Here is a 20,932-nt window from a genome sequence, read left to right as displayed (position 1 = left end):
AAATGGTTATACTATAAACTTTGCACACACATAGTGGCCAAGCCCAACATTGTCCAAGTTCAACAAGCATATATTCCTGGATGTTCTGTTAAACCAAAAGGAAGAAACTTCCTTCCTTGAGGTTTGTTAGGAGAACCGGCTCTCTATACTTGAGATGCTCAGAAATTCACTCCCAGGCCCCGGTGGATCCAGACAGCAGACTGTTCATGTAAATCTAAGAATCAGGAAAAGATAGGAGCAACACACCACATAGTATGTCTTGGATTACTTTCTAGTAGCCACTGAAAGGTTTTGCTGAACCCTAAAGGAAGAGCAGCCCCATTCCCCGAGTAACATCCTCTTCTCTGGATTTGCCATGAGCCCCTTTCACAAGTACTGAAATGTATGTCTGTACTAAACCAGGTGTTAGGCTCCTCCTTCTCAAATCCACTGGGTGCTAATGCACCTCCTTGCAATGCCTATTCCACACTGCTTTAGGCAACTGGAAGAAAAGATGCTGCAGCAAGGGAAATTATTTGCCCTTGTCCACTCCATTTGATATAAGAGCACAGAAAAATCATCTTGTAGTAACTGTGACACACCATACAAACATGCAGTGGTTTTTAACAGGTGAAAGCTGAAGTGTGAGTCTTCTTTTCTATCTCCAACTCATTTACCCAAATCTTCCCAGTGTAAATTAATCAGTAGCCAGGATAAGTCTCGAATAACTTCAATTTCCTAGTTATGAGGATGCAGAAAGCTGGGACAGCCCTCTGCTTGTTTGTTATCTTCAGAAATAGAAATCTTACAGTGCTGGATGCTAATGTGACACTTCCAAACACACAAGCTCCCTCAGGCCCTTTTGGGACATGCACTGTAAAACTGGATCATGCCAGGGGCATGGAAGGTGCTGCAGGGGCACTTGCAGAGAGGGTGTTTCATCCTGGCCCTGCCTCCCCATGCTCCCACCAGAACAGGCAGTGAGGGGAGAAGCCCGCCTTTCAGGAAGTGCAAGAGGTGTTGGGACTCAACATGAGGAGTTCAGGCAGCCCATTCCCCTTCTGAACTGGTCAAAACTATTATAAAACAACCTTGATAAAATTTGGTGTCTCTCTGTCTCTGCTCTTAAAACTTCCTGTGATGAGCGCACTACAACCTCTCATAGGAAGCTGGTTTTGTGCTTAACTACCAAATACTCATAAAGCTTTTCCTAGCACCTATCTCCACATCTTCCTTGTTACAAATTAAGCTGATTATTTCTTGTCCTATCCCCAGTGGACACAGAGAACAATTAACCACTGTCTTCTTAAAACAAGCTTTTAAATATTGGAAGACTTTTCATGTCCCTCGTCAATCTTATCTCTAGACTGAACCAACGTGGTTCTTGGAGCCTCTCATGAGTGGTGCTCGCCACTCTGGCTGCCTTCTCCTCGTCTCTTTCCATCGTTCCTGGTTTTGCTGCTCACACTGGACGCAGCGCTCTGTTTTGGCTTCAGCAGCGGCTGCTAGAGTAGAAAAACTACTGCCTGTGTGCTACACGTGACATTGCTGTTAAATATACCCTAAAATGAGATTTGCTTTTTTGCAATGTCACCACACTGTTGACTCACATTCAGTCTCTGACTCACTGTAGTACCTCCCAGATCCCTTTCTGCAGTCCTGTTGCCTGGCTTGTTATCCCCCATTTTACATGCTGGCATTTGATTTCACCTTCCCAATTGCACTACTTTTCATTTGTCTTCAATAAATTTCTTCTTATCAAATTCAGACCATTTTCCAGTTTAATAGGTATATGACCTGCATTGTGCCAAGAAAGCAGATCAACTTCCTGCCCTGCGTTACACATCAGCAACAAAGTGACCATAGAAGGAGGAACTGCTGTGTTCAGTCAAATGCCTTAAGAGTTACTGTCTTATGGAAAGCCTATCAATTTGTTACTCCCCTTTCACTCTGAATTTCTACCTGATACACTCTGGCAAACAGTAGCTCACTCTAGCCTCATAAAATGTATTTATTAAATGAAATTACAATCTGCTGCCAAAAAAGTACTGCCACATCCCAGACAACACGTCACTCTATGACCCAAGCTAGTACAAAACAGAGCTGCTAGCAACTCATTTAACTAGGTCATATCAACCAGCAAGGAAGACAGGGGACACATTTAAAAAACTAATTATATTGAGCTAAATCCTTAAGACACAGCTCAACAAAATTATGCCTTTTGGTCCACTGTTGTTAGATACGCACTCAATACGTCTTTGATTAATGACTTATATGAAATTACATCAAAGATCAATTCATTTCCTTGTATTTTCCCATAAAGCTCTTAATATTTGATTCCTAGATACATAGCAGGTATTTTAAATGCATATATCTGAAATTACATTGTATCATACCCTCTTTCAAAGTGCTCCATGAGTTGACCAGACAAGGCAGCATATTTTGATTCCAGGACTTAAGTGCAATACCAGACCTACAGAGTCCCTTGAGAGGGTTGGCCTTTGTCCCATCACAGGATTCCTGCGTTCTCCATTTCTGTCCCCCAAAGTCAAAACAATAAATAATTTAAAATTTCTTTTCTTCACAGTCTACAAAAATATTGCAGTGTGTAACTAGCCATAGTAACAGAACAATTAAAAAAACTGGAATATGTCTCTCCCACAAATTAAGAAGAATGTTAAGTTACTTGAATGTGTACAGAGGAGGATGAAGCAGCTGCTGAAAGGCTGGAATGCATGTCTTATGGGGAGTGGCTGAGGAATCTGGGTTTGTCTAGTTCAGAGAAAAGAATGATAAGGGGATCTGGAGAGGGAGATGCTGAGCTCTTCTCACTGCTATTCAGTGACAGGATGTGTAGGAATGGTTCAAAGATACATCAGGGAAGATTCAGACCAGATATGAGGAAACACTTCTTTACAAAGAGAGTAACCAAATGCTGAAACAGGCTTCTTAAAGGGATGGTCGATGTCCCATGCCTGTCAGAGGCATTTGCACAATGCCCTAAATATCCTTTAACTTTTGGTCTGCCCTGAAGTGGTCAGGCAGTTGGACTACATGATCATTGTAGGTCACTTCCAACTTGAACTATCTATGCTATTCTCAGACACACAACACTTTTCTTTCAATGAACTCATAATGCTTTACAAATGATAATTTTGAATTTTCAGTAGATGGAAAAAGTGATGACTAGTATGAAAAACTGGTTTGACACATTCTGGGAAAGAACTCCAGACTTCTGTTTCTTATGTTAATACTTAACAACCATCCCGCCTGCTCTGCTGATGCTCCATACCACTGTAGTGATGTTCAGAGGCATGCATCAGTTCATGCTGAGGGCCACCTCCATGAAAAGCAGCTTTGCAGAAAAGAACTTGGAAGCCCTAGTAGACACCAAATCAAGTATCAGTCAGCAATGTGCCCTTGCACAAAAGAACGCTACTGATATGCTGGGCTGCATTAGGAATGTTGCCAGCAGGTTGAGGAAGGCTATCCTTCCCCTCTACTCAGCACTAGTGAGGCCAAACCTAGAGTACTGTGTGCAGTTCTGGGCCCCCCAGTACAAGAGGGAGATGGACATAATGGGGAGAGTCCAACAAAGGGCCACAAAGAAGATTAAGAGCATCTCTCATGAGGAAAGGCTGGGAGAGCTTGGACTGTTTAGCCTGGAGAAGACTCTGGGGGATCTTATCAATGTACATAAACAACAGAAGGGAGGGTGTAAAGGTGGCAGAGTCATGTTCTTTTCAGTGGTGCCCAGTGATAGGACCAGAGGCAATGAGCACAAACTGAAACACAGGAGGTCCTTGTCTGAACATCAGAAAACACTTTTTTACTGTAGAGGGTGACCGAGCCCTGCCACAGGTTGTCCAGAGAAGTTGTGGAGTCTCCCTCCTTGAAGATATTCAAAAGCCATCTGGACATGGTCACCTTTTCGAGGTGGCCCTGCTTGAGCAGGGGGGGTTAGATCAAGCAACCTCAACCATTCTGTGATTCTGCAGGTTTCACCAGCCATCAGCAGGTCAAAAGTCTTCCTGGAAAATAGTTGATCCACAGCTTAATTTGTTCCTTTTCAAATGTGTCCTGATGCTACAGCAGATCCTTCTGTAGTTTGTATTGCAGATGGCACAGAAAGGAATTTAGCAGCCAGGATGAGTTCTTTCTCAGGACAACACTGCCATTTCGCTTATTGCGGGAACTGACCGAAATCTTTGCAAGATCACTTTAATTCAGACTTACACAATGCTCAGACAGGTCAGACAGGTTATACCCTCCCTTCCATTATCTCCCAGGACTAGTGAAGACAAAGCACAGTGGTCAAAATAATTCAAATCAAGCTGTTTAATGTCATAAGAATATGTTGCTCACATCAACAGAGAGATTTATTCCAGGTAAGATCTCAGACTAAAGCAAGGACTCTTATCTTCCCTATATGTGCCTAACACCCAGAAGCAAAAAAGGAGGGCAGCATAGCCTCCCACTGGCTCTTCCAGTCTAATGAATGGAAGAGAGTTCAACCAACCAAGGGAGGGAGATATCACAATCTTGTCTCACCTTTCAGTGCTCTGAGGAACAGAAGCAAAAATGTTAAATGTGAACATCACAATCTTATATCCACATTCAGTGGCTGACTTATCCACATGCAGTAAATGAAGGTCAGTTGAGCTACTACATGCCTGCAAGTAACAAGAGCAAGCATGCCATTACGAGTGGTGCCTTAACTTGCACCTGAGATTAATTAATTTATAGATACAACAGTAACTACAAGAGTAGAAAATCAGAAGAGTGCCAAACTGAATAGAAAGACTCTTGAACACTAACATCCCTTGAAAAATCTCTCTTCCATTTTCCATTTTAATAAAAATTCGGAATTTTGTTACTGGTATTTTGTAAGAAAATACAGTTGGCTACCTGGTAATTCCTTAGCACACATCATTTGAAAACTGTGTGGTTACAGAAAGAACAAGATTCCCCCTTAAGACAAGTGAAGGACTCTAACTTAATGTGAACAGGTTTTTCTCCAGCCCTTTTCTTGCTTCCCTCCATGACTGGTCAAGAAGACAGCTGACAGAAGGTCCTTCCACACATTCCTCATCAGATCCCGTTCCTCCACACTCCATTTAGTTTCTGCAGTTCAAGCAGATTCCTTTTTTCCCTGAAATCAATGTTTAATTAACACATTATTGGAAATAAAAATGGGTTGCAACAGCAGACTGAAATGAAGCCAGCACCTCCCTGCTCTGCAGATGCAGTCAGTCCCATCAGACAGTTACCATGCTGGAGGGTTCTTCCTCTCCTCATCTTCCTTCAGCTGCCAGCAAACATTACCCTCTTGCCTAGTTACCTTCCCTTCCATCCCCCTGGGACTCTTTCTCTTCTTAGAAGTGGTTCACAACAGCAGGAAAGACAGAAAGTAGAGGGAGAAGGGAAGCAAGTGCTCTCTGGATAGCCTCACAGTACGACCAATGATTCACCTTTGTTCCTGCCATCCTCACAGGAGCAGCACACCGATTCCCCTGATGATGCCCCCCACCAACACGGCAACAGGATCAGCAGCACAGCGGAAACAGGACAGCATGCTTTGTCATGAGTGGAGGATGCTCCCAGGGTCAAACTCACAAACAGACTCTGAGACTACGCGCAGCTGTATGTACCCAAAGGCAGTGGAGAAGCTACTGGCAGCTTCAAAAGGTTTACATCATACCTCCCCCTATCCTCATCAATTATTATCCTATCCCATTCCTTGGCTCTCATCCGGCTGCTGGGAGGTACTTGGATGCAGGGAATGCTGCAGCACTGTCAAGGGCATTATGAGGCAGGCCTAGGCCTTTGGTGCTCTCCCTGCTAAACACACAAGCATCCTCACTACAGGGTTGGTAAGCAGGCAAGAGACAACAGAGTCCATGAACTCCTGGGCTGGGCTGCCCTAGTTATGAAGAGAGACATCAGGATCTTTGAAAGCGTCTACTATCCCAGCACTGTCATTCCCAGGATCCAAAGCTACTAGTGTTAATTAGTTCCCGTGATGTGATGGATGACAAGCAGCAGGGCCAGGAATGACACAAGCAGATTGTGTTTGAAATAAGCCGTCCCTCACCCTCAAGGGCAGAGGAAAGGAATTTGGAAAGGACGGGCGCTGAGCACACTGCTGAGAGACGACAGGTATGCTGACAGAGCCCCTCCTTCATCCCTGACATCCCCTTCCCAACACCCTGGCTCACTCCTGCTGCCAGCAGACAAGAAACAGGCAGGGGAGCATGCCTAGGAGAGAATTCAGGGACAGAGCTGTGAGAGACAAGGGGAAAACTCTAAGAGACATGGGGAAGCAAGACAGATGAAGGGCTAATCCGCTCTGTAGCAAGGGGCCACATTTCAGAGTTGAACTTCTGATGGCTATGGGCACACCTCCACCACCCTCTGCAAAGCTACACAGCAATGTCTGCAGCAGCCCAGAGTCCCGAGAGGCTGCAGGCTTTAGCCCAGACAGAGGACTCTGCCAAGCTGGCTGCGTGGTGTACAGTTCCCAACAGCTGCCCACAGTGCTCAGAGAGCACCTTTTTCTGTGAATGGCAACAAGAGAAATCATATCTCCACCTTCCCTTAAGGAAGAACGCAGGCTCTTCCAACACCACTAGCATATTTTCACCAGGAGTCTTACTGCTCAACTGTTCAAGTACACCACTAATGGGATGCTGAACTTCATCTCTACTAGACCTCAGTAAAACCACAGTCAGGCTAGCCCAACCCAAAGTCATGACTCTGCCATGACAAAAAAAAAAAAAAGTACAAACGCAGGGCACTAAAGCTGCCATCTGCTGCCCACAACAAGGAGAAAGGCAGAACAAACTTCTCCCGTGCTGCCTTCCTGCAAACATGTCTTGGTCTGGCTGTTTGGATTGGTGGTGAGAGGTCAAAACACCATCTCTGATCCTCAGAGTCTTTTACACACATGAATTGCTTTTGTCTGTGCTCATGTGAGGAGAAACCAAAGAAAAGAAAAAGCAAAACAACCTGACCCAAGATTATGTAGTATGTTGGTTTCCAGAAGCTACCTCTAGCATCTTGGCTTCTGAAATGCAAAATATCTTCCTCACCACTTGCTGTATGAATTAAGAGCCAACTCTGCTAGATTGACAGACTCTGCTATTAACTAGAAGAGGGGGTTGAGGGAGAGAAGAGAGCTGATAAAAATTTCCAAAGCTTAACCAAAATTTGGGTAATTTCTGGCTCCAGCTGCATTGGCAACAATCCCAAAATAAAGCCTGTCTCCTCTTCACACTGGTGGGGGCACAGGCAGATAAAGCTAGATGCATTTTGTTTTTTTAATTAAACACCCTTTCTCTTGAATCATTGTCAGAAGCCATCTCTCATCCTGGCTTTTGGTCATCACAAAGCTTCTGGCTCCTTCAGCTTGTTCTTGGCCAGATCACTACATGTCCTTATCCTCGATACAGCACATCACAGCTTAGCCCATATCCAGACATCCACTTGCACATGCCCAGAGCCAAGGAAAGGGCAAAAGAAAACAAATCAAGGGGGAAATATATACGTCACTTCTCAAAACAGGTAAACTCAAGAGCCCTGGAGGAAGCTGAAGAAAACAAAAGCAAGAAGTTCAGTAGACCCACCAAAATACCACTGCTGCTACAACAAGAAAGGGACTAAATTATCCCTTCCCAGCAACATGCCAGACGATAGCCAGAAGACCTTGTGCAGTTTGAAGGTGTCCTCTAGGTTGAGGGTTTAAATCCTAACTCAAAAGTAGTAAGAGTTGTCTGCACCTGATGGCTTGGTAACTTGCTTTAAAAGGGAGGAAAGTAAGGGAAGAAGGACACATTTATTTCCTTTTTGCACAGGGACGTGGGTCTTAAAATCCACCGTTACTGCTACCACCAATTACCCCTGGCACCACCCCTCACCCTCTAGATGCTCTGCAGGAACTGAGTTCCCCTCTCACTTCAAGGGTGCAAATCATTCAGAGTCAGGAATAAGTTCCAGCACTACGTGAAGTTCACTTTGCTCCATTGGCTGTGCAAGCTTGAGGAAGGACAAAGCGCCACAGTCAGGGACTGCTGAGCTACAAAACTCACACTGCAATCATTGAAGTTTACCTACAATAATGCTTTTTTTCCAACCTTTCCTACTCCTGCTAACAAATAATTCATAAACTGAGGCTCACCGCATCATGAGAACACACAAGTACCTTAATCACTGGGGGAAGTGGAGGAATCTTAAAACCAGAGCCCACCTTCACCCTGCAGGGTACCAGGGAGGGAGTCTCCAGCGGGGTGCAGGCATGTGGGCCCTGCAGCACCCCTCTGCCTGTTGCTCAGCTGGCCACTGCATCACCCTCAACAGCAGCCATGGCTGGCCTACAAGCACAGGAGCTGCAGCATGACAACCATTTCTGAAGTGACTGCGGTAAAGGAAATGGAAGGGGCAGGTCAAAAAATAACTACTGGTGAAGCTGGGCAGCTGAGGCAAGATTGGCTCTGGTGAGCACAAGAAAGGGGAGCAAGGGAAACTGGTATCTCTCCGGGCATCCCCCACACCAACACTGTGGGGCACTGGACATGCCCCTGCCCCATCTTCCTGGCTGTAGTTTACCATTGCACCTCAAGGTCAGAGAGAAAGGAGAAAAACAAAAGGCAAACAATAATAGCCCTAGACAGATCTATTTATTAAGCTTTTGCTATTGCTCCATGAAGTGGAAAGATCCAGAAACATGGAGACCTCAGAGCAGGCGCAGCCACACACAGGAGATGGGAAGCAGCGGCTGACAGAACTGCAAGAGCACCCTCCTCCCGCAGCTCCGCTTTGCCTGGGTGCGAGCAGCCTGTGACCAAGCAAGAAAGTCCTTCACACGCAGAGAAGGAGGGTGCTGAGCAGGTCTGTGAGCCTTGGAGAGGGTCCCGGCCTGCTTGAAACCCAGGATAAAGCCTCCCTCTCACTGCCTCAGCTCCCCCGACCTCCGCGCACCAGCCACACACTGAGGCTTGCCGGGCCCTTCTCCATGTTCTAGCTGGGCGAAAGAAGGAAGGGAGGGAGGAATGGAGGGAAAGACTCTCATCTTCCTTTGCTCCCTCCCCCCCCCCCGCCTTTTTTCTGCTCTACTCAGACCCAAAAAGCCATGGCTCTCCTACGCATCCTACAACAGAAACACAAGGAGCTTTTCCCTCCCCCCTTTCGATTCACCACCCTCCAGCCTCCGGCAGGGACTGCATGGAAATGGCGATATTCCTGTATCGTCTGGATCAACGGCACGGAGAAGCTCAAAGAGGGCAAGGGAGGATGGCACAGGAGGATGAGGCGGGAAGGCTTTGTTTGGTCCTAGCTCCAGTGCAGCCCACCCCCTCTCTCCATCGCAATGCCCTCCAGCTCGGACATGCAAGAAGGCATTGGGAAGGGAGGGGGCCTGGGGTGCTTATGAATTTTGTTTCCCCCATCAAGGGGACTGCTCGCTCCCCCAAGCATGCCTGGCTCTGACATAGCTCCCTTGAGTAACCTTTTTTTCCAGTGTGTCGCAAGCATGTATTTCACGGATGGTTACACTGAATCATTATCACCAGACGTTCATTTGACCAAAATAATGTTATTAGCATCGTCAGGTTCATTCCCCCCTCCCAATTTCTACCTCCCCAGTACACATACACTCCCCTCCAACCCCCAGGCCCCTGCCATCCACATAAGGTACACCCCTCCCCGACACAAATCTCATGATGTGTGACACAGCGTCCAGGAAAAGAAAGCGGCAAGAGGGGCTGGCGAAATGGATGGACGTGCCTTTGGCATTTACTGCGTTCCCTACCCTCTGCCAATGTTTATCAGCCGCACGCACGCACACACACAAAGGCACACACGCAAAAATCGGAATTAAATCACGGCCCATCCTAGGTACACGACTATGGGTGTATGAGGGTGTTCACGTGTGCCCAAACTGCGGTCACAGCCCTATCGGGAACCCAAATCTGTGTGGCATGAAGCAAAGGTCATCGTGCCACTGTTGTGATGCACTAAAAAAAAAGCCGCAGAGCCATCAGGATGTAACACAGAATTTTCTCGTCAAGGGACGAGAAACCTTCGGGGGGGGGAGTGGGGGCTGGGAGGAGGAAAGCGGGTGTGCAGATGGGGGGGATGGGGGGAAATGGCAGAAAATGGGGAGGAAAACGAAGAATACAAAGCTCCACTTCGCTAATCCAAGATAGACAATCCATCCCTTCCCCCCTCTCTACGCCCTCCCTCCCCCCGAAATGTTGGTGCAGATGGATTTCTGTATCTTGGTTTTGCAGCAGTGGGTCTAATGACTCCCATACCAAACCCCCTCGCTATGATAACCCCTCCCACTATTTTTTTTTTTTTTTTAGACCAGGCTGAAGAATAATGTGTTTTTAGAGATAATGGGTTTTATAAAAAGAAAAGAAAAAGGGACGCAGCGCAGACATTATGCGAATAAGCTGCTCCCCGCATCACCCCCATCTTCCCCCCAACCACACATCCCGATTTTACCCCCTCCCATCCATCGCCAGCCTTCCCCTATCAGCTCCCCCAAGGAAAGGAAAAAACCCACAACACGATCTGGGTAGCCGATCTCAAAATCCCAAGCACTAATCCGCTTGAATTTGTTCTTCCCCTTATATAAGCAGCAGCACGTCAACATGTTCAGTAGAAACGCAGCGTAAAATGAGGCCAGGCTACAGCCATGGAACAGGGGTGATATCGGCAGATATCGCTTCTATCGAGAAGCCATCACCACCAGGATGATGAAATCAAGTATTGGGCTTTTAGCCGTTCCCTTCCTTTATTTATTTATTTTTCAATGCTTACTTTAATTTTATTTCATTTCATTTTAGTTTCGCTCTACTTCATTTTTTTAAAGGACAAAAGTGAAATAAATAATTAAAAGCCTAGAGACATACCCCACTGGAAGGTGCCCGAATGCTCCAGAAAGAGAATCCTCACCTCCTAACTTTTTTTTTTTTTAATAAATAAATACAGTCCTGTTGCTCCCATTATCCCCAAACTTCCAATGTCCCCAGCTGCACCTCCCTACTCCCGAAAACCAGATACTTTGTTAGAGAGCGAAGAATGTTTAAGAAACTGTCAAAGACTAAAAAGAAACCGATAGAGAAATGGAAAATTATGTCTATACAATAATCTAGTTTGTTCAGCTGATAAAGTGCGTCCAGTCCCAAAACCAATAATCTCTGCAACCTCCTCCCCCCCAAAATACTACTAACCCTTAGATAAACTTGCCCAACTCAACACCGATGACCATTTTAACTTAAACCAGTGACAGACGTAACACCCTTCTGGTTCATGTTACAATTAATAACCGGCTGTATCATCACGACAAACAAAACCTTTTGTGATCAATTTTTCCCCCACCAATTCAACCTATTCTCTTAGACTTTCCACTGGTCTAGTTAAGAGTTTGCTCCCTCAAAAAATAGCCCCTCAAAATATGCAATAAGCAGGTATTGGCGAGCAGTCGTTTCAATATTCACCTTTTCAGGAGGGCTGTGTTCTTATCACGGAACAATTGCGTACAGTAAAAGATACAGGAGGAACAATTAATATTTAGGAAAAACAGAAATAATTTCTTAAAACTATTTGCAACGAAGCGTTGAACAGTTTGACCATGGAAAGGTGGAAAGAGAGCTTGGAAAAGTGAAAGACTTAAAAGTGTCCTTTTTATAAACAATTCGATGTTTTTAGCCTGGGTTCTGCCTCCCCGATCCTTTGGTTTTTCTGCCGCTGATCTCATGCCTAATCTTTTTTATTGTTTTCTTTAGGGGGAGAAAAATCATGAAAAATAAATTTTTTTGAAAGGGAAAGGTTTCAATTTTAACAAAATGCATCCTCAAAGGACGCTGGTTAAATATGTTACTTCCTAGCTACAAAAGACAGCAATTAAAATAAATTTACAGAGTAAGCAAAAGACAAGTCACCTGCAAAGCACCAGAGTCAGTGCCCTTAGGTAGGAGAATTACATCACTCCCTGACTGAATGATGTTTTCTTTTAAATTATAAAGCAGGTGATTTTTTTTTTTTAGGAAAAAAAAAAAAAACAAAAACAAAAACAAAAAAACAAACCACAGCGGTTATTTCACATAGATCTTGCACGAAAAAAAAAGCATTGAACCAACCTTTAAGGTCACTGACTGCCTGAAAACCCACAGCAGTCGCTCACGGTGGAAGTTTTCAGGCAAGACGGCTACTAAATCATTAATACAAACAAATGGAAGGCGGGGAAGAAAAGCACTACTGTAATAGATCCGAAGACTTGGAAGAGGAAAAAATATTAAAGAAAAAAAACTTTCATCTTGCGCCTCTCTTCTTTCCTCATTAATATCTTTTTTTTTAAAGAAATCCTTAAGCTTTAGTCAAACAGCGGGCTCTCTCTAAGCGTCTCCCTGCTGTAACTCAGCGTAGTGTCGTCTTCTTTTTCGAGAGGCCCCCCCATTTTCCACTCCGAAAAGCCCCGCCGTGGGAACTGCGATTTCCCAAAAAGTCGGGCAAAAGGAGCCGGGGCCGGAGCGTCCCGGGGGGGTTCGGTGCGCGCCCACTCCGCTCGGGCGGGCAGCGCCCAGCGCCGCCGGGAGAGAACGATCCGAAACAGTTGTCGTGAGGGGGGTCAGCAGAAACCCACCCGCGGAGCTCCGGAGCGGCGGCGCCCAGCGCTCGCCGGGCGGGTAAGCCCGCCGATCCGCGCCGAGCCGAGCCGAGCCGGGCCGAGCCGAGCCGAGCCGGGCCGCCCCCCGCCCGCCGCCCCCTCTCACCTCCGCAGCCGGGCGGCCGCCGGCCGCCGCGCCAACTCGCGGCTCGCCTCCGCCGCGGGGCAGGGGGCTCCAGCGTGGCCCCAGCCGCGGAGGCTCGCGGGGGTCCCGGGGAGGCTGGGCTGGGCTAGCTGAGCCGAGCCGAGCCGAGCCGCGCCGTGCCGAGCCGTGCCGAGCCGCGGGCGGCCGCGGGCGGAGCTGCGCAGGGCTGAGCGCGCCGCGGTGCCGGAGCAGCCCGAGCCCCGCGCACGCCGCCGCCGCCGCCGCCGCCCCCTCCCGCCGCGCCCGCCCGGCCCGGCCCCGGCTTTTAAAGAGACCGCGGGCCCGCGCCCCCCGGCCCCCCGCCGCGGCCCGCCCGGCCTGGGCGGCGGGCACGGCCCCGGGCAGGGGCTGCGACGCTCCGCCGGGCCGCCGCCTCCTCCCGGGAAAGAGGTTGGAGGCTTTTCTCCTGCCCCGGCCCCGCCAGCGTCCCGTTCCCCGAGCGCTGCCTCCGCCGGCCGGCACAGCCCGCGGGTGGTTTTGCCCCTCTGGTCCCAGCAAGGGGGGGCGGTGGGGGGTACAGCTCGTGTTTACCTTCTAGAGTTTGCCAGCGTTACCCCGGCAAGCAGGGACCTGCCAGCTGAGCAGGAGGCAACGCCTTCCTCAGGCGATCACCTCCGTGATCCCCCCCAAACCCTTAAAGTTCACAAAGATTTTTCCCTTCTAGCTCAGCGTTTGTCCCAAACCTACTGGGTGGTTCCAGTAAATTTATACACTGCCCGTTTCATTTAAACCAGCCACTAAGTTTCCTTGTTACCTTGCACAATTCTCTCAAACTTTTTCTCCACTCATTTCCTCACTTGTAAAAGTAGAGAGGATGGCACTGACAGACTGTGCTGGGGTCAGCATTTCATTCAGAGTGCGTATTCTAAATATTGTTATTTATCATATTAGCGCCCTTAGCACTTACCACAGTAAACAAAATTCAGAGTGCCTTCTGTGGGGAACATCTATATAAAGTTTTTTAATGTGTTATGCTGAAATTCCACCTCAAAGAAGACTAGAGCAGGCAGGAACACTGTGCACATGAAGTGCACACAAAGCCAAAAGTGAGAAATCAAGCCTTCCAGCCCCTCTCTTCAAATCCTGTGATCTTGCAAAATTTGTGTACGATGCTCACACTGAAATGCCAGACGCTTAGGAATGCATTTGCTCTAGGGACAGACTGGAAAGCTATTTGCCTTTCTTTCCCCTTCTGATCATGTATTCAAAGGTTTTTGTCTTTTTCTACATTTTGCCTAGCAGAGAGCCTACTCACGGCACCCGATAAATAATAATTACTTTATACAGTATGTATTGATCACTTTGCCCACTATCGAAATGCAGCTGTGTCTGAGGTGGGTAACAGCCACACAGAAACACTAAATAATAGTTTCAAGTAGTATTAGGAGCCCCCTGGGAAGTTTCTCTGGAAAACAGAGTCCTTCACATCCCCTAACAAATTCAGATACATGCACAGAGAGGATAATGGAGACCTATTTCAACAAGGTGACAATCGTCCAGCAAAGAGGCATCTTCCTGAACTCAAAATCAGCATCACAAGAGCAAGAATTTATCCCTTTAGATGTCTGGGCAAAGGTAGGTTATTGTTAAGCTTCCTGTTTTATACGGACAACATAACAGCAGAAAGAACTATCAATCCCTCCTCAGGGCATGGGATTAGATCCCGGTCTCAATTACGGTGAAGAAAATCAGGTATTACTTTGTTTACTTCAATAGTTAACTCCAGATTTAAAATGTGCAACTGGCAATAAAATCTGGCTTCTATCAACTTTCTTCCCCTGATGGTAGTTCTAGCAATCTAGCATTTTGTAGCTTGCAGTTTATCAAAGTAATTATTTGATGAGGTAGTCATCTGAAACTGCACCACCTCTGGCCCTTCACTCTCCAAGGTCTTCTAGGACCATGTACGTACTTGCATCATATTTTGATTGGGCTGCCTATCACCAGAGTGTCTTCCATGTAAAATCAATGACAACAGCACAGTCTCTGTTTCTAGTTTCGAGCTAAACCTCTTCAGTTTGGCAGACAGAAAACAGCATGTACCCCAAGAGAAAAACAAACTAGCAATGGCAGCTTATAATCACAAAGGGTAACGTGAGCCCAAGAAGATTTCGGGAAAACAAGCTAGTTTTCATCCACACACTATTCTTTCAACTTAAAAAATAAAAACCTAGGAGCCCCACATATTAAGTGTTTATAAATCAGAAAGAGGGATAGGAGAATTTATCTAACTGAGGAGCTTCTACTCAGTGCTATATATGAACCAAGGAAGAAAACAACTACTTTGAAAAATATCTTACTGTGCATAACTCGGACACATAGACCTCTACTTCTGAAAAATTGTTACAGTGAGGCACCAAAATAGCAGACATCATTTTATAAATAGGTAGAGAGTAGTGAGAAGGTATTAGAAGAGCAGGGAAGTTTCTTTAAGGTTGCAAGGCACATCTTTGCTGGGGTGTGGAGCAAAACAGAGGCAAAAGGAAAGCAGTGCCGCACAAGTTATTTGTCCAGCAGGCAGTACTCTAATTGCTCAATAGGGGAGTGGATTTTTCTGACTAATTCCTCTAATTCTTTCTTCAGCATTTCTACCTCTAGCCCTGCAGTCTGCAAACAAGTTGTATGGAGAGGAAATAAAAAAACCATTACCACAGTGAGGTTCACACCAGCTCCCTCTAATACTGCTCCCATCCCCATCATATGCCACTGGCATTGTGATGAGACTTTTGAACATGTATGAGATGCTCTAGATAAAGTATTCTGTCCCGATCTATAAGATGATCAGTAGATACATCAGCCTTTTCTGGTGTCTTCATTAAGAAAACAGCCAGCTCCCTTTCCAAGGGGCCTTGTGAATTAGCAATGGCACAGATTTATACACCTGGACACTCCCTCCTGACATAGGCACTGCACTTGCTGCTCCCACCACCAGAGAGAAGAGGCAAAGGCAAGAATACACAGGCATAGACATGTTATACATCTTCTTTTGCTTGATCCCTTCAGAATAAATTTCCAAAACTTTTTGCCAAGCTCACGTGCTTATTTTAACTAGAAGACATAATGCTGTCAATAAACTGAGGCAATTCAATTGGTGCAATTTTCAATAGATTGCAAAGTGGGACTGTTTGTCTTCAAGGTGCTTATTCTGCTCCAAGATCTAGGCTTCCTAATTCAGGGCAGTGGCTGTAGTACCCACAAGGCATAGCTTATGCTTACAACTTGCTAGAGGAGAGAGCTGGCTCACAGGAGCTACCTAACTCCCTGATGCAATAGAAACTGCACATGCCATTATCATCAGCTCCTGGTCCCCCCCTTTTCTGTTAAGCAGGGGTGATGAGAGAGAGGGATCAGAGCCTGGAAAAGGCTCTGGAGACAGAACAGGCAGGAGTTAGAAGCATCATCCAACACACCAGGATGTCCAAATGCTGCAACACAAGATCTAGAAGATTCCATCTAAACTAATGCCTCAAATATGGCAGCAGGAGATGGGAAGAGAGGCTGCACTGCAGTGTTGTCCCATAGAGTATCATCTCCTGGGCTTTTTCCTTAGGTTCTCTGAATGGCATTCACCAAATCCTTGAAATCAAGCATGTGCATGGTACTGTTTAATGGAAATGATGCTCAAGAGGAATTTGCCATTGAAACAGTGGCAGGGAAGCCTGTGCAACAAGGCAAGAATGCAATTTATCTCTCTGGCTATTTTTTTTTTTTTTCTTTTTATCCATGTTAGCAGTTTCATTGTCTTTTTGCCCAGAAGTTAATACCCAAGGTGAATTTAGAAGCTGCAGTCCAAACTGCTATCAGATCATCTTGGTTGTGCCAAACAAAGCTGATCTTATCTCACCGGTGACCTTATCCTACTTGAGAGAGCAAAACTCATTACATTAATAAGAAATAACAGAGATGGGAAAAGAGTAATCACGACAGCGCCTGGTCAGAACTCCCTTTACCATCATTTCAGAGGATTAGTTCTAAGCCCTTCTCTGGCAAACGTCATTTTTTCACTCCAGCGGGAGATTCAACCTCCGAAGTTATTCTGGCCACTTGCAGGACATATCTGTTTATTCTTGATTCACAGACCTTTTCCTCCTCCTAGCATGTTCAATTGCATTTATTTAATAGCAACAGAGAAACTACACGGTGTATACAGGCAGTGATTTCCTGAGCACCGCTTTGTTTAGCTGAGCGTACAGGGGACAGAAACTATACAGACACATATTTGAGTGTGTGGCAGTGTATGAATGGGAAAGCATGTGCCAAAAAACCTGATGTGTACCCAGGCATGTAAGGGTGAATCCACTCAGATGAGAGGATTCCTTGCAGGAGAAGTGCATAAGAGCGCTTAAGAGTGGTGTGCAAACACTGCAGGGACACATTCAGGGCAAGGTGCATAGGGCAAGGGAGTATGTTTCATTACATCAACTAATATATTTGGGGAAAAAATGATGGTAGCCCTTCTCCAAGCCTCATATGGTGTTTTCTGCTATCTTTAATAGCGTCATTGTGAGAATCTTGTACATGTGTATTTATACTTAGGAAAACATAAGCATAGCAACAACAGATGAGACAGATATGTGTTCACACTTGAGCGTGCAAGGGAAAAAGAAGGAATAATAAAAAAGAGCTGTACATTCTTTCAGTTAGCAGTATAAAATATTATGGTTGTCAGAATGGCTTTATGACCTTCACTACCAGATATTAGACACATATCTACACCTCATTCTAAGACAGACACTCTAAGACAGAAAAACATCCATTACCATCTCTCATTGTCAGTAATCCCACTGTGACCCTGACTCAGTGCTGGCCCAAGAGGAAGACAACCACTCCTACAGGCAGCGGGTAGCATCCAGTAAAATGGTCAAAACTAAAGCCACAGTTTGGAGTTAACACACAAACCTTCCAACAAATATTTCCACCAGTTTTGAACTCCATCTTTTTTTGCTTCTTGAGTCTTGTAACTCTGTGGCTTCACTCCAGTTTCTGAGATGTCATCAGTTCCCTCTGCAGTAAGACTCAACAGATCCTTATTGCTTACTACCTCCTCCACTTGAACTCTACCTCCTCATCTTCTTTCTGAATCCTCAAACGGAGCCATGAAAATGAACCAATGACATCACAGTGTGCTTCCCTGGCAACAAATACCATGTCATACATGATTGTCTATCAACAGGGTTGGCTAAGAATAGGAACTGATGAGTACTAAAAGAGGAGGAACATGGAAAGACCTGTTATCAGAAAAGCTGGATTTAACATGAGTGAAAGATAAACCTTGCTTTAATAAAATGCTCAGCCAATGCATCCACAAACACAGCTCCCTGAAGATCTCCAGTGACTCCTCAAGTAAGATCAAATATTATTTCCACTTTGCCCTTGACCCCTTCAGAGACCCTGAAGTACAGACACCTTGATTGCTCAAGACAATGGTACAAGATGGGGACATTTCCACCAAATAACACTCCTAACAATGTAGGAAACACAGACAGCTTGGGGTTTCATATCTAATCTTGTGTTCATGCTTCAGGATCAATTCCCTAGCAGTCTCATGTCAAACACTTACCTGTAGCTGGCCACTTATCCACACAAGACCGAAAACCTCCCCAGCCTACAAGAGCAGGTAGAATAAGGACAACAATGCAGAAGAACAGCATCAGTGCAAGGCAAGACAGGCTGCCCTCTTCCTCTCAAAAAGCAGCTCCTCTCACACCCTCTACAGCACCCATCTCAAGACTAAGCTCAGATCTTCTCCACAGTCACTGAAGTGTAGGTTTCCCCAGCAGAATTTAATTTATCCTGCGAGCTCCTGAAAAATGCTTGCAGGCATCTTTTTATAACTAACTGACCAGTTGGAAGGCTCCCAGGGTAAGGAACGACTGCTGCAGCCAGTGCCCTTCTAATGGTTGGGCTATTTAATTTTAAAACCTTACGCACCATTTTGGATAAACACAATAAAATGAAACAATGTGTTATTTTCTCTACTCGCGTGCCAGACAAATACAGTGCCATCAAAGATTGTGCTGTCCATGGGAGGAAGTACTTCGCATTCACCATCAGATGACAAAAAACGTCTTTGTTTTGCATGAGTCTAGAACTTGAAGATTTGAAGTGAGATGAGGAACCTCAAACAGGACGTCAATAAAACTAGAGTGAAGGGGGGAAGTTCTCTCCCTGCTGTTATAAAACACGGAGGGCTGGGAATTTTCTAGCATAAACAAAAACCTCCAGCAAGCCAAAAAGAGCAAAACATACCTTCTTTCCTCTTCCAAAAAAACACTATTTTTGACAAAAGCCTTTTAGCCTGTGTTTAACGATAGGTGTGGTGTATCTCCAGGGCAAGCTTAAAGCATTGCTTCTGACCTTTAAAGCACTATATGCTCCTTTTTTAAAGTTAATAGGCATTAGATGTCCGTGCTATTTAAGTACTTTCAGCAAATCCTACTGGGTACCTATCTTGGAAGATCCAACCCTAACTTGAGTTTTGAAAACCCAACCCTAAGTGGCTTGGGTGTCATCACCTGTTTTCTCAAAGGAGGGTAAGCCACTACTAATTCCCAACCACACAAGCATAACCATAACGAACTAGTAGCCAGTACTCTGCCCTAAGCTGCTGGCAGGACTATGTCCTCCTACATGTCTACCCTCCGCACCTAGTAAAAGTCTCTGATTAATGCTGTGAGATCAGAGTGTATCAAGACATATTCTTTTCTTGCATTTCCTAGGCTCAGTCTTGGCTTTAAGACAGGCAAGTTGGAAAGCTAGACAAATGCATATATTCGAAAAAGGAACAGCAAAAAAATGGAGAGCAGTTCCCCTTCTATAGCCTGGCCCCTGTGTCCCAGAGCAAATACAAAGCTTGCTTTAGGGCACCATATAAATTGGTATTATAAATTCAGATGGTGCACCAGGGAGTGCCTCATTCTGTATGATTGGAGTCATTCTCAGGAGCAGTTCAGGCACTCAGGCTGCCACATGCGACTGCTGCCCCAAGGGCTGCCATTACAGATGCATTATTACAAAGTGCTGCAATAAAGCATGAACTAAAACAACTTCATTGAAATGAAGATTAATACGGAACATGTGTTCACCTCCATACACTCAGAAGGAACAGTCCAGCAAACACAAGCACCACAGAGCTGGGGCTGATGGACTAGGGGAGCAATGCAACTGGCCAACCACCACTATTGCTGAAGGCAAGCAATACATTTCCATAGCATCCTTTAAGTGTCCATGGATAGATTTAATGCAGCAGCTGTGAAACAGAGAGTGAGGCAAGCAAAACATGTGGAATGCTGAAACAAGCAGAGAACTGAGCTGTGTCTGAGGCAGAGAACAGAGAGAGATGCTTCAAACCTACAGAAGTAATGCCACCAGCTGCAGAATGATCCATGCCTTTAGTTATCACAGACTTCGATGGATATTCACAGCACTTCAAAGTGTCATATCCACATGAGAGTTACAGGTGAGAAAGATCAGATAAGGTGATAGTTCATCCATTCCCTTCATAATCACAACAGGATTATTCCCCATGGTCTATTTGTTGGTGCCATTGCCGCCTCACTTAAATGCTCCCATGCAATACAACACTCACTACCTCCCCCTTCTGATACCCTTTCAGAGCCTCATAAATTTCACTATTGGCATAAATTGAGAGCCATTACTTCTATGTATTTCCCTGCTCACATGATACACTGTTATTGTTTAATGGCCCAACTTCCGTGCTTCCTTTTCCAGCTGCAGGTTTTTCATTCTTCCTTTCCTTGAAATCAGTGTAAGACTCCTATCAAAACTGGCTGTGACTACTGACTACAGGTCCCAGTGGATTCCTTCCTTTATTCTATCAACTAAGTCAGCCCTGAACTTATAGTAGTAACCATAAAGGCATCCAGGATAGACACAATCCATCACATCCAGAATAAATAAATGACTCAGGCAATCCTGGAGTGTAGTGAGTAATCCTAGATCGCTTTGAAGTCTCTGAGACATGACCCTTTGTGAAGGCATTGAGGCTGAAAAGTGGCACAACATCAAGTCTTCCTACTACGAAAAAAAAAAAAAAAAAAAGTTGCGAGGGGAGGGGACATGGCATTTAATGACTGAAAACAAGGGTTGGAGGTGTAATATAGCAAGCAAAGTAACAG

General features: G+C 45.6%; 1 protein-coding gene across 20 annotated transcripts in view; it reads right to left on the bottom strand.

Annotated features, from left to right (window-relative positions):
- NRXN3 (neurexin 3) overlaps positions 1-12,987 on the bottom strand; it is a 1,014,891-nt gene extending 1,001,904 nt beyond the window's left edge. For 19 of the 20 annotated variants that reach the window (XM_042790607.1, XM_042790621.1, XM_042790610.1 and 16 more), the window contains exon 1: positions 12,756-12,987. The gene's annotated coding sequence lies outside the window, so the exon portion shown is untranslated. Of the gene's footprint in view, positions 1-11,480; positions 11,501-12,755 lie in introns of those variants that run through there. The other variant, XM_042790609.1, reaches the window with a different exon arrangement.
- Positions 12,988-20,932: the final 7,945 nt, after the last annotated feature.

This window comes from Tyto alba, unplaced genomic scaffold (assembly GCF_018691265.1).
Source record: "Tyto alba isolate M040663 unplaced genomic scaffold, T.alba_DEE_v4.0 Super-Scaffold_18, whole genome shotgun sequence".
Taxonomy (NCBI): Eukaryota; Metazoa; Chordata; class Aves; order Strigiformes; family Tytonidae; genus Tyto; species Tyto alba.
Note: the sequence above shows the minus strand (reverse complement) of the source record. Positions and strands in the feature narration are given on the sequence as shown.